Here is a 14,063-nt window from a genome sequence, read left to right on the forward strand (position 1 = left end):
AAGTGTGTCCATGGTGAACAGCAAGAGTTCCTGCCCATTTCCCTTCCAGCTGGAACATGATTAGTGTGTTTGTGGCTAACGACATTGCTATAGATTGTTGTTCATTCCCCACACTGACAATTCAGACAGTCCCTTTCCTATTCGAATCTCCACCATATCATTCCAATAGCCGGGGGCAGGATTTCTCTGGGGCACTGAAATGTTTCAGGGGATTGGTGTGTGAGCTCAGCCTTGCATTCCATCCCTGATGTTTCATGGACTAACAGCAGCAGCAGAAAGAAAGAGCCGAGCCAATATCTCCCTGGCAGGGATGCAGGTGACCATGTCCCCTCTGTCTGACCATTGCCATTGCAGGAGAGAAGGGTTCACTGCAATCGAATGCCCTGGCTCAGACAAGAGACACAGGGAGGTTTTACTGTTATTGGATCTGTGCAAAGAAATTGTGCCTCTGTGTGAAATTGAGGAGGGAAATGAAACGTCCACATGGTGGCCCAGTGCCTTAAGGAATGTGGGCGATGGACTCTGGCTGAGAAATGATTTAAAAGGAATTTGTATCAATGTATTGCCCTGATTAAAAGCTATGGCTGTAAGGTGCCACTGTTGTTAGTACTTGAACCTGCGTGGAGACACCCGAGTGGGTGTCAAGTCCACTACCTTAACAAGGGGTAGTTGATTATTTTGTCAAGATCCAAATTTCTTGGTCAAGATCTAGTCAATGTCTAGATGACAGAGAAAATAATACACTGATGATAATAGAGGAATTTAGTAATATTTACAGTTGCTATGGGCATAACTATGATGATTGTTTCATGTTTCACTCTTTATATCTGACACCACCATCACTTTTCCCTTTAGCCTTGTAGTTTGCCAAGGGTAAAACTAAACATCTCTTCAGATACAAGGGAGTGTTTGTGTTCACTCCTGCCAGCTACACAGAGGCTTGATGTAGCTGCTTTCAGTCCTCCGGCTCTGCTGGGATATAAAAACATTTCAGGGTGTCACTGAACTGAAAAGGGAGATCATTTTTTGACAGATGACGCCTCCTCTTAAAGGTGTTTCTCTGGCTGGCAGCCCTGGTTCCCAGGTGTCTCCTGAGGGAAGAAAGTTTCTGTGCAAAATACTAAAACTTTTAACAGAGAGGAGGGAAAGGCGATGGCCACATGGTGGGGCCAGTGTGTATGACAACGTGGTTTTTTTCTGTGGGATGACTCTGAACATTGACTGATCTCCACTCCCTTGGATTTGAAGAGATGTTTAGTTGTGCACTTAGGAACCTATAAGACTGAAGCAATTTTATGGGTGGTGACACTACGATGGAAGGGTTTTTTAATGTGAAATCAGTGTCCAGGTCCTCATCACTCTTGTCGCCGCGCTGCCGTAGCTGCCGCCTCCTCTCCTGCGTTTGCAGTTCATGGTTCAGCATAGACAGCACGAGAATGCGTGAACTGTTTACAAAGTCCACGATCGCGGTACTGATTAGAGCAGGGTCCATGCTTGCTGTGCTATGGCGTTTGCTCACTTCACCCAGTAAAAAATGCATGAAATGGCTGTCTGCTGCTTTCAGGAAGGGAGGGGGTGAGGCTGTACCCAGAACCAGCCACGACAGTGATTTTTGCCCCATCAGGCACTGGGGTAGTAACCCATAATTCCAAGGGTCAGGGAACGCTGCAGGAACTATGGGATACGTACCCACAGTGCAACGCTCCAGAAATCGATGGACGCCTGGGACCATGGACGCACACCACCAACATAATGTGCCCTAGTGTGGACGCGTAAAATCGATTTTGTAAAACCTGTTTTATAAAATCGATTTTATTAATTTCGATTTTACTCTGTAGTGTGGACGTTGTGTGTGTGTTGTCAGCTGTTGTGTTTGCTGACAATGTCGGTGCATTGGCTTCAGCAGTGTTGGCCAACCTTAGAATTTCAAATGATGATTTGTAAGCGAGGTGTGAATGAGCTCTCCCTTGACAGCTAGTGATGACCAGGGTTGGGAGGAGGCTTTGGGACCAGACTGTATTTACATGAACTCACCTACTCTGCTGAGGTATCCAGCGGACAGAGCTGGGCTGCCTCTGCTTTAGGTGCCCGGAGGAGGGAAGGTGTGTGGGGCTCCAGCCTGGGACTCTTCATCCCTCCTGCCGAGCCCTGACTATTAATCCCTGTCCTGGCACTCCTTTCTTCAAGTGCCATGTGGCCAGAGGAAAAGTGTGGTAGGAAGCAAAAGGGCCAAGCTTGTGAACATCAGGTGAATCAGCAAGAATCCAACCATCAGGGTAGCAAGTTCTAGAGCCCTCACCCATTGTGGCCATCCCAGCCAAAGACCTGCCTCTAGGAGGTGTGAGTCACCCAGCAGGAGGGGAAAGATTCATTCTTATGCAGCTGGAGACAAGGAAGTTGAGCTCTGGGGCTTTACCACAAGGCCAAAACAAGGTCCCACTGAGATTTCAACTCAGATTGCAGGATTCAGAGTCCCGAGTGCTGCCCATTACACCATGGGACCAGCTCATAGTGCTTTCTCTGCACATTGGTGATCCTCATGAGGCTGGCTTGTGTAAGGAGGCTCTTGGCCCTTTACTAAAACTTAGTGGGCGTGTGTGGGTTGGTTGGCTAGTTCCCAGCACCAATAGAGGGTGGAAGGATCAATGGGAAATCAAGACCCTGAGACTGGCAGTCCCCAGGGACAGTGGGGAGAGGCCAAAGCTCCAAGTTAGCTGCACTGACAGGCAGGCAGTGTAATGAGGGAGCAGCTAAGAAGAGGTTCCAGCCCTGAAGGGAGTAGGACTTTCAGCACAACAGGAAAATTGCAGAAACACAACCACCAAAGGACTCACACGCTCAATCTTCTAATCCACAATTGGATTCCTTAACCATTAGGCCACACGGGGCAGCCAAGGGGATGAGGTGGCATGTCGGGCTCTTCAGCTGCAATTCGGCAGTAGGTCCCTTGGTCCCTCTCGGAGGGAAGGATCTGCCACCAAATTGCCGGGAAGAAAAAGGCGATGCAGTGGAGCTGCCGCCAATTGCGATCGTGGGTGTTTTTTTTTTCCCTGCTGCTTGGGATGGCAAAAACCCTGGAGCCAGCCCTGGCCCCAGCACACGTCACATCCCCAGCACACGTTATAGTATGTCACAGCCTGGGGCAGGGAGATATTGGAGGAGGGGATGGGAGGAGAATGGGGGAAGGAGAAACCCAGCCCATAGACCCATAGGGCAGGGAGATATTGGGGTGGGGATGGGGGGGGAGGGAGAGACCCAGCCATAGACCCGTAGGGGCAGGGGTCAAGAGAAGGCAAGAGGGGTTGGCAGAGACCCAGCCTGGGATGCAGGGGAAATGGGGTGGGGTGGAGGGAGCTGAGGGACAGAAGAGACACATGTGGAGTGGTGAAATGTTGGTCCAAGGAAACTGAGTCACTCCCAGGACATGCTGAGCAGGGGGGAGCACAGGGGCCGGGAGAGAGACCCAGCCCCACAGAGCCCAAGAAGGATTTTGGGGCAGGGAAGGGGATGGAGGGATGAGAGACCCAGAGCCATAGACCTCCCTTGGCTCCCAAGTTTGGGGGAGGGGGGAACTGCCCCACAGCACTTGCTGGCGGTGTGGCTGGGAACCAGGGGAGTGGACCAGGCTGGGGCTGGGTCACTCCACTTACCATGCAGTGAGTGCAGGGACGGGGGCCATGGGGAAGAGCCGGGCAGTCCCTCCTGCATCAGCTCCCCACCCCAGTTCACCTCCACTCCGCCTTCTCCCCTGAGCACACCAGTGCTGCTCCACTTCTCCCGCCTCCCAGGCTTGCGGTGCCAATCAGCTGTTTAGTGAGGCAAGCCTGGGAGGGGAGGAGAATTAGAGCGGGGGCAGCGTGCTCAGGGGAGAAGATGGAGCAGAGGTGAGCTGGGACAGGAAGTGGTTCCCCTGCACGCCCTGCCGCCATTACTTGCTGCGGGCAGTCCTCTCTCCACACACTCGCAGCCCCCTGCCCCAGCTCACAACCACTGCACTGGCCTCCCCTGAGTGCGCCTTTTGGTTCCCCCAACCACTTGGCACCCTAGGTGGCCGACTAGTTCACCTAGTGGTTGCACCGACCCTGGCCGCTGCCTATCGGCAGGATTCCTCCTCCTCCTCAGTGAGACTAAATCTCCGCACCTAGACAGCCGGTCCGTCCACTGCACCACAATCTCCCATGCCTGAGTCTCCCTGCCAAAGCCCTGCACCTGGCTCCAGAGAATTAAGTCTCACATCTCACTGGGAACTCGACTTCCTGCGCCCAGAGAGTCTCAGCCCCCCTCAGTACCTGACTGCAGAAACATAGTGTCTGCATAAGCAGCAAAGAATCGTGTGGCACCTTATAGACTAACAGACGTATTGGAGCATGAGCTTTCGTGAGTGAATCCCCACTTCGTTGGGTGCATCAGTGTCTGCCTTTTCCAAAGAAGTGTCTGGACGGTCTTCTCTTGTGTGACCACATGGCTTAATGGCTAAGGCGTCTGACTGTGGTTCAGGCGATTGAGGGTTGGAGTCCTTTTGTGCTTGTGCAGTTTCTACCGTTGTGCTGAAAGTCCTGCTCCCTTCAGGGCTGGAATCTATTCTTGGCCGCTCAGGCCAATGCTCTGGCTTCAGCTAGAGCCCCAGGAAGGAGTTGGGGGATGTGTGTCACAAAGGCTGGGGGCAGAAGTCCCAGGTGCTTCCAGTCTAGCCTTTGCCCTTCCTGACTTGCCAAAGAAAATGGGCGGCTGCCGGGACTAGTGTGTAGAGCAGTTTCCCTCTTCCAAATGTGCACCTGTCCCTGTGCTGGAGGTGGTTTGCTACATGGAGCCTGGGTGTTTCTCTGCTTCTCACCAACTGGGAAAAAGCCTCTTGGGGTAAAATCTCCTGCCCCACTGCAAAAGTGAGCCCCTTGAGTGGGAACAGTAAGAGGCCCCACCAGAGGGGCTGCCCTGCTTTCCTACCATCTTTGATAATGGCCACAGAGCATCAGCAGCCACCTGCATGCTGGTCTATGGGTGGTCTTCAGTGGGTGTTTGGCATGGGAGGGAGCAGGCTGGCTGGGTGCTTTTGTGCCTGTCTGAAGGCCACACATAGGCATGGTCCTGCTCTCCTCTTGCCCTGTCCTCGGTTGTTGTGTGGCTTTAAGCCTTCCCTTGGAGCTGTCAGCGCCAGCCGCTTCTGCTCTAGGTGTCCAGAGGAGAGAGGTGTGCTGGGCTCCAGCCTGGGAAGCCTGGCCCTGGCACTCCTTCCTTTAAATGCCATGTGGGCAAAGGAAGAGCTGCAGCTACAGGGACCAAAGTTATGGACATCAGATGAAGCAGCAGGAAACCAAACCATCAGGTCAACTTGCAGGAATCTCTAGCCAGACTGTTAAGTTCTAGGACCCACCCTATAGTGCCAGCTGGACCAAAGACCCATCTCCAATGGGCATCAGTGACCCAGGAGGAGGAGAAAAAAACCTCACTGAAGTTCACCCAGGTAGAGATAACCATACACGTTGAGCTCCAAGGCTTTGCAGCAAACTACAATACCTCCAGGAGGTCCCACTGAGATTTGAACTCAGATTCAGGAGATTCAAAGCCCTGAGTACTGCCCACTACACAATAGAACCTACTGCTCTTTTGTTTTTCTAGACCCCTATGTCTCTCGGCTGACTGGTTTGCACGCTGCACTTATTGCTTCCCACCAGCAGTTTCCTCTCACAGGACCTCTCTCTCCTTCTCCAGTGACTGTAGCCTGCACTATGGGATCTTCAGGTCCTGCCCTGAGTCCCCACATCCCCCTGCTTGGTCTCCATTCCTTACGGGCTGAAAAAATGTTAGGGAGCTGCCCTCCCTTCACTCGGTGCTCCCGCTCATATCGCCAGCTGCAGACTCATCTCCTGGAACTCGCGGCAGCTGTCACTTGATCCAGTCGTACAGTCCACATGCTGACTGGCTCCCCTGCCTGGATGCTTTTGTGGAAATCCACAGGCGACACTGCAGGACTTGGCACCATTGGTTTCTTTGAAGTTGCGGTGTTTGCCTGACCACTGGAACAAAGCCACCAACTCCTCCCTCAACTGACTCCATCAATCCCTCTGGTTGCCATAGAACCCTCTGATGCTTTCCTGTTATGCCAACACCGCCAGGCTCGCCCCCCTGCTCTTTTATCTTGCAAGCTGTAGATGTTCAGCTTTCCAATATCTCTGCTGGGTCTGAGTCAGAGACAGGGGCAGCTCCAGCACCAGCACAGCAAGGGCATGCCTGGGATGGCAAGCTGCGGGAGACGGCCTGCGGTCACTGTGAGGGTGGCAGTCAGGCTCCTTTGGCAGCATGCCTGCAGGAGGTCCTCTGGTAATGCGGATTAGGTGACATGCCTGCAGGAGCTCTGCCAGTCCCGTGGATTCAGTGGCAGTTCGGCGGCGGGTATGCCGAAGGTGTGGGACTGGCAGACCTCCCGCAGGCATGTGCCACCGAATCCATGTTACCAGAGGATCTCCCGCAAGCATGTTGCTGAATCTGCATTACCAGAGGACCTCCTGCAGGCATGCCGCCAAATCCGCATTACCAGAGGACCTCCCGCAGGCATGCCGCTGAATCCATGTTACCAGAGGACCTCCCGCAGTCATGCCGCCGAAGGCTGCCTGACCGCCGTACTTGGGGAGGCAAAATACACAGAGCCGCCCCTGGTCAGGGAATTGTCCACATTGAGCACATGGTGAGAGCGGCATGATTCGAACAGTCCATAGGCACCACCCTGACTGGGCTGTCATGTGCTCTCCTTCACGTAAATCCGGTCAGTGCGACTCCTGGCCCGTCCCGGCAGAAAGGTGAACCCCCTCTGGGGCTGGTGTGAGCTCCCTAAGCCCGACCTCACTACAGACCTGCGCCAGGTAGTGCTCATGTGTATAAAACGTTTCCTCTGACAGTAGGAAACAGGACCGCAGTCCTCCTAGGCCGGCTGACACAATTAAAACTCCCCCAACCCCAAACAGTCCAGAGGAAAGGAGCCAGCTCCTTCCATTGATCTTTCCATTCATGTCTTAACTGGGGACCATACACACTATATAGCTGTAATCAGTGCTGCAGAGCACAAAGCCCACCAGTAATGCCCTCCCTGGTCGGGCTCCAGCCCCTTCTGTACTCACACCACGAATGTGAAGAACAAGACTCCAGGCCCATCATTCTTCCCTGGCCTGGAGGACCAGAGAGATTGGCCCTTCTTGCAATCACCCTCTGCCCATCAATCTACCCTAAACTCATGAATGTGCATTTTCTGAACACTCACCATGTCCAAGTCCAGCTTCTCTAAGGGCTTCCTCCTGGGCCCCCAAATCCCTTCCACCTTTCACACAGCTGTTTTCACAGATGAAAGGTAGAAGGAAAAAAAGAGGTTCTCCTCTCACACAGACTTTGACAGTTTTCCTCCTGATCAGCAAGGGGATTAAGCACATCTTCAGGTGGGTTTGGCATGCCAGGGAGCAGGCTGGCCGGGTGTCTTTGTGGCTGTCTTGCTGGCTACGCATAGGCATGGTCCTCCGCTCCTCTGCCGTGACCTCAATTGCTCTGTAGATTTTAAGCCTTTCCTTGGAGCTGTCAGCACCAAGCCACCTCTGCTCTAGGTGCCCAGAGGAGGAGAGGTGTGCTAGGCTCCAGCCTGGGGCTCTTCCTCCTCCTGCCTAGCCCTGAGTAATCAAGCCTGGCCCTGGCCTCCTTTATTCAAGCACCATGTGGGCAAGAGGAAAGTGTGGCAGGAAGCACAAGGGCCAAACTTTTGGGCCCCGTGTGAAGCAGCAAGAATCCCAACCACCAGGTCAAAACCACAGGACTGCAGGCATCAGCAACCAGGGTAGCAAGTTCTAGAGCCCCAACCAATTTTGGCCACCACAACGCAGCCCTAGTGGCAAGTCACCCAGCAGGAGGGGAAAGATCTGCTCTTGTACAGCTGGAAACAAGGAAGTTGAGCACTGTGAGTCCAAGGCTTTACCACAAGCCAACACAAGGACCCACTAAGATTTGAACTCAGATTGAGGGACTCAGAGTCCTGAGCGTTGCCCATTACACCATGGGACCAACTTGAGCTGCTTTCTCCGCACAGTGGGACCCTCACGGGGCTGGCTCATGTAAGGGACTGTGGGCCCTTACTAAAATTAGTGGGGTTTTGGTTGGCTAGTTCCCAGTCTCAACTGATGGGAGAAGGGCCAATGGGAAACAAGGACCCAGAGACTGACCGTCCACAGGCAATGGGGAGAGGCCAAATCTCCAAGTTAGCCGGACTGACAGGCCAGACAGTGTAATGAGGGGTCACTAGGCCAGGGTGTCCCATCCTCTGTGTGAGCTGGAACTGCCCTGGGCCAGAGCGGGGGGAGCTAAGGGAGAGCAGGAGCCGAGAAAGCCGGGAGCAGAGCTGCACCAGCCAGGGAGAACAGAGCAGATCTGTGCTGGGAGCCGAGCCGCAGCAGCACGAGCCATAGAAGCTGCCCAGGGAGCAGATCTGTGCTAGGAGAAGAGCTGCAGCAAGCGGAGCCAGAGGAGCAGCCCAGGGAGCTGGAGGCAGAGCCACAGCACACTGGGGCTGGAGGTGGGTGCAGTGAGCAGTGTGGGAGAGAGAGGGGGACCCTTGGCAGATGGCCCAGTGCAAGGAGTTGCCACCCATCAAGAGATCCCCTACATGGGGGCTGACACTGGGAACAAGGGTCCTGTCACCTAGAGCATGTGGCCACTGCCAGAGCAAGTGTCCAGCCCATGGTGTCCCTGCAGCACAGCCAGGGCCTGCGAAGGAGGCCTGGGACATGTGAGGGAGAGACTGTGACCTGCCCTGACCCTCAAGAGACGCTGGTTTGTGATCTCCCTGCACCACAGAACAGGGTAACATGTTTTCCTTTAATCTTTCCTTATGTTTTACATGATTGATGCTGGGTAATAAATGGTGTTTGCTTGAAGCACATGCAATGAGGAGTGGGTCCGGGAAGTGCCCAGAGTGGAGACACTGTAGTCCGTTTCAAGTGATCATGACAAGATTGGGGGTCAACAGTGATGAGCTGCCAAAATCTTAACAACCGGCTCTCCTATAAAAATTTTTGATTTAAGGGGGGGGAAGCGGGGGAGGGGCCGGGGGGGGGGAGACATACTTGTGGGGCAAGGGCCCTGCAGGGGCTGGGGAAAATTGCCTCCCCCACAGCAGCCCTGGAGCTTGCAGCTCCTCCCCTTACCTTTGCCTGCAGCTCAAAGCAGCAGGACGACTCAGAAGCTCAGCTGAGCTGCCAGCTGGTGGCGGTGGCTGGTCACACTGCAGCTGGTGGGAAATGGGGGAGGGGCCGGGGGGAACCTCAGCCTCCCCAGCTGGGAATCCTGAGAACAACAGGATGATCCAGCCTGCAGACCGGAGTTCTTTGCCCATCCCTTGGCCCTTTAACAACCGGTTCTCCACAGAGGTCTAATTTAGCAACCGGTTTTGGGAACTGGTCCAGCTCACCACAGAGGTCAAACCCTCCAGGATTCCTGGCCCAGCCTTGTTGGGGTTACGAAGGACTCTGCCACATGAGAGTAGAAAGGCATCCTTGGGGTCAGACAGACCTCTGGCTAAGGGGTGGGGACTCAGATCCTTTCTCTGGCCAATTGCACCAGGGTCACTGTATAATCCAGGGAAGTTCCCCACAATAGCTGGACCTGAACCCCCTGTACACTGTCCTGATTATAGACTCATAGGTCAGAAGGGACCAATATGATCATCTAGTCTGACCTCCTGCACCGGCAGGCACAGAACCCTACCCATCCACTTTTATACAACCCCTAATCCAGGACTGAGTTATTGAAATCCTCAAAACTGCTTCTCTGTCTCTCTCCCCTCATCTCTGCTGCTCTCCCTCTGAGCTTTCTCAGTACTGGCCCCACAGCACTTCCTGCCAGCAGAGACTGTATGTTCTAGGCCTGTTCCTGTGGGATGCGGCCTGTCTCCTGATACCCTGAGAAAAAAGGAACCTTCCAGGAAATGGCCATGGATTCTGGGAATCTGCACATGGCTGGTGGAGAAGCACAGGAATCATTTGGCTCCTGGCATACATGACAACTTAAAACTGGGTGCCTAGACAGGGGCTTGAACCCTGGATCCTCAGGACTAAGAACTTGATGTGTACTAACTGAGCTAGTTTGAGATCATCTTCACATTCACCGCAAGAGCAAGCAGGTAGGCAAAGAGAGGCAAAAAATGTCCCCAGAACCCTCCTTTTTTTCTGCACAGCCACTGACTGTCAGCAGGAACTCCTCCTCCTCCCTTCTGTGCCTCAGTGTGACTAAATCTCACCACACTAGACAGCCGGTCCGTCCGCTGCACCCCAATCCCCCATGCCTGAGCCTCCCTCCAAAGCCCTGCACCTGGCTCCATAGAATTAAGTCTCACGTGTTGCTGTGGAACTCTACTCTCTTGTGCCCAGAGAGTCTCAGCCCCCCTCAGTAGATGACCTGAGAAACACAGTGTCTGCCTTTTCTAAAGAAGTGCTTGGAGTGTATTTTTATGTTACCATGTGGCCTAATGGATAAGGCCCTGAGCGTGGATCAAGAAGATTGAGGGTTTGAGTCCCTTGTGGTTGAGTTTCTGCAGTTTTACCATTGTGCTGAATGTCCTGGCCCTTCAGGGCTGGAACCTCTTCTTGGCTGCTCAGGTCAATGCTCTGGCTTCAGCTAGAGCCCTGGGAAGGAGTTGGGGGGTGGGGTGTCACAAGGCTGCGGCAGGAGCCCCAGGTGCTTCCAGTCTAACTTTTGCCCTTCCTGACTTGCCAAAGAAAGTGGGCGGCTGCTGGGCTAGTGTGTGCACCTGTCCCTGTGCTGGAGGTACTTGCTACATAGCATCTTGGGAGCCTGGGTGTTTCTCTGCTTCTGGCCAGCTTGGGAAAAGCCTCTTGGGGTAAAATCTCCTGGCCCACAGTGAAAGTGCATACCTTGAGTGGACAGTCAGAGGCTCCACACAGGGGGTTGGCCCTGCCCTGCTTTCCTACTATCTTCTGATGTTGGCCACAGAGCATCAGCAGCCACCCTGCATGCTGGTGACCTTCAGTGGGTGTTTGGCATGGCAGGAAGAATCCTGGCTGGGTGTTTTTGTGCCTGTCTGAAGGCACACCTAGATATGGTCCTGCCTCAGTTGCTCTGTGGCTTTTAAGCCTTCCCTTGGAGCTGTCAGCAACAGCTGCCCAGAGGAGGAGAGGTGTGTGGGGTCACTTTTAAAGATGCCCCTTCCCTGGTACTGCTCTCTTGCTCGCTGCACAGAGGAGTATCATCCCCAAACCCTGCTTAGCAGCCCTCTGGACCATTCCTGAGGGCTGCCCTGCCTCACTTTCTTCCCACCACGTTTGGGAAAGACAACTCTCATCATTAAGGTCAGATGGGCCAACTAGGGGCAGTAAGCCCCTTTTGTTACTGCAGGTCCCAAGGTCAGGAACTCACCTTGGGTGCAGGCACTGCTGTGCTCCCAGAGGGCAAGCCCTCTCTGCACAAAGCATAATGACAGGGCCTGCCAAAGCCCAGGATTGAACCAGGGACCTTTAGATCTTCAGTCTAACACTCTCCTAACTGAGCTACTTTGGCAGTTGCATGACAGTATTTTGGCCTGTTTGCTTTTCTGTCTGGGATGTTTTGTCAGCAGTCGCACACAAAAAGGACAGGAAAAGAATGGCTGCTTCACACCCCCACTGGAGGAACCCGGTGCCCTTAGCTGTGGTGAGTAAGAAGTGTCTGTTGGCTGACAGGGCTGTTCCCCCAGGAGCTGGAACAGTTAGCTGCCACCTCACCCTTGGCTCCAGGCTGTGAGAAATGCATTTCCTGGCTGCATGGGCAGATGTTGCTCCGTGCTCTGGAGAGCATCTGTATTGGTTCTGTCAACCCTCGTCTTCAATGAGACAGTCTGGTAAGGTCCCAGTGTCCCCTCTGGTCTGGCAGCTGAGAGTCGTGTGCAGACATCCACCCCCCTGCCAGCCCAGAGCCAGCAGCAGCGCCACCCCCCCCACCCCAGCGGCACTCAATGCACTTCCTGTGGGGAAATGGCCTTATGTCCAGCTGCTAGAGTGAGAGTCAGGAGAGAGAGCAGTGTCTGGCTCACCTTAGGGGAGAAGAGACCTGATGAGTACGGTTCTCCCTCACAGTCCCTGCAATGCTGGTCAGGTTGTATTGTCACTGTGATAGTCAGTGTCCCTTTCAGGGCCGGCCCTAGAGGGGTCGGGACAAATCCCATGGAGTCACTGACTTGCTCCTTTCACCACACTAGAGGAGGAGCAGAACTAGGGTTATGGCTGATCTATGGGGCACTAGGTGAGTAGCAGAGGCTACAGGCGCTGAGAGTTTGCCTGACCCCTCAGGGACACAGTGTGTGGTGGTGTTCCAGGCATCTCTATGAAAGGAGCAGAAGAGGATTTACTTGGGGTGGGGAGAGACTTGAGAGTGTCTCAGGGGTTGTACAGAGGTATTGCCCCGATAAGATACTGGCTAGAACACAGGCCTCGCTGTGAACAAATTTGAACCTGTACAGGGGACCCTCTTGGATTTCAACTCCAACACCTTAACCACTCGGCCATCACGAGCTGAAGCATAAAGGTGCCCCAATGCCAGAGAAACTGGTAAAGGATCACAATCCCCAGGAGTGAAGGCATTGAACTACAGATTCCCACCGCAAACCTGGCTCCCAAAGCACAGCGGGGTATTTGGTCGTTGTTCTCTTTGCTTAGCCATGTGCGGACAACAGAGAGCGCGTTTAAAAGTCTCCCCTCCCACAGAGCGGGAATAGGAAATTATTCTCAACTTGAAGCCTGATGTGAATGAGGATGTCCTCGGACCACCAGGGCCAACGGACTGACCTTTGCTATAGAAACCAAGTGACACACTGAACCAGGCTAAGGAAAATGTTTCCTGGAGTCAATAACTGGATTAGCAGCCGTATGTGCAGAGAAATGTCTCCACAAGAGGAGACAGCGCATAGGTGGTTTGGTAGCAGAAGGTCACAGCTACAGCAGGGAGGTCTAGCTTTGGTTTCTGGCCAACAGAGGAAGGAGTTGATTATCTCCCAAATTTCAGTAGAAAAATTCAGACCCAAACTGTGTGTGGTGGGAGTTTCTCTGGTTCATTTGTTTTTCTCATTTGAAATGTCCTTGATCATTTTTTGGGAAAACTATTTGGACAAATCCAAGGAAGAGTTAGAACAATACAAATCTCCATGGGAGTAAGGGGGGTCTCTCAGCACCAGGGGAGGGGTGGAGATTTTCATGGAGAGCGGAGTTGAGTGAGATAAATGAGAGGCTTTTACTCCAGCAAATGGGAGCGGCTTAGGGAGTTTCACTTTACCAAGTGAACCCCCACACACACACACTGCTTCCCTGCTGCTGCTACCCAGTCAAATCTCACTAACACCCCCAGCATGTGACCCTACAGCTTCCTCCTACAAAGCCCTTATCTATCAGAGACAAAATCCCCTCATCTTCCCTTCTACCAGATCAGCGCTTCTGCCCCCAGAGCCAGGACAACCCGACTAGCCATCGCGGGGGTCGGGGCTAAAATCTTCAAGGCTGAGCACAAAAACCTTCAGCCGGGCAGTTTCGCATTCCCTTCCCACCTCAGCAAGCAGCAAGGGAGAAAACGGACGAGACACGCCGGCTGGGAAGACACCTCCTCCACTCTCTGTAGCCTTTGTGATGGTTATTAATATGAAACAGGACCGTAGGATCATTGTTGCCACCGACTGTATAATTATGTGCAGCAAATATTGGCAAAGGTGGTCGTGTGCGGTGTCTATGACAAGGTTAATGATTAGCGGTTATAATTAGCGCGCGATATGTGTACCATTTTTGTTTTTGAAAGTTATGAATATGGGCTATGTGCTTGTATCTGCAAATGTATTTGATTCCAAGTGGCCTCACAAGGTCATCAGCCTCAACTCCTTCAGAAGTTCCATAGCAAAGAGACCCCCTCCACCACAATCCTGGATCCCGAGAGAGCCTCCCACACACACTACCAACCCAATAGAGCTCATCAAGGATTAAAAGGGCAGATTAGTGTCAGTGGGGTTCAGGGCTCAGCCAGGCACCTGAGCTGGGGAACCACCCCCATAGCACTGCTCG

At 53.4% G+C, this 14,063-nt stretch overlaps 1 long non-coding RNA gene and 1 other non-coding gene across 2 annotated transcripts in view; one reads left to right on the plus strand and one right to left on the minus strand.

The window, feature by feature from the left end:
- The window catches only part of LOC127041583 (uncharacterized), a 222,517-nt gene that overhangs the window by 135,961 nt on the left and 72,493 nt on the right, over positions 1 to 14,063 (plus strand). The window lies entirely within an intron of this gene.
- On the minus strand, positions 11,472 to 11,544 carry TRNAF-GAA (transfer RNA phenylalanine (anticodon GAA)). Its single transcript has one exon. It is a non-coding gene; the product is annotated as a tRNA-Phe (tRNA).

The sequence above is a fragment of the Gopherus flavomarginatus genome (assembly GCF_025201925.1).
Source record: "Gopherus flavomarginatus isolate rGopFla2 chromosome 13 unlocalized genomic scaffold, rGopFla2.mat.asm SUPER_13_unloc_3, whole genome shotgun sequence".
Classification (NCBI taxonomy): domain Eukaryota; kingdom Metazoa; phylum Chordata; order Testudines; family Testudinidae; genus Gopherus; species Gopherus flavomarginatus.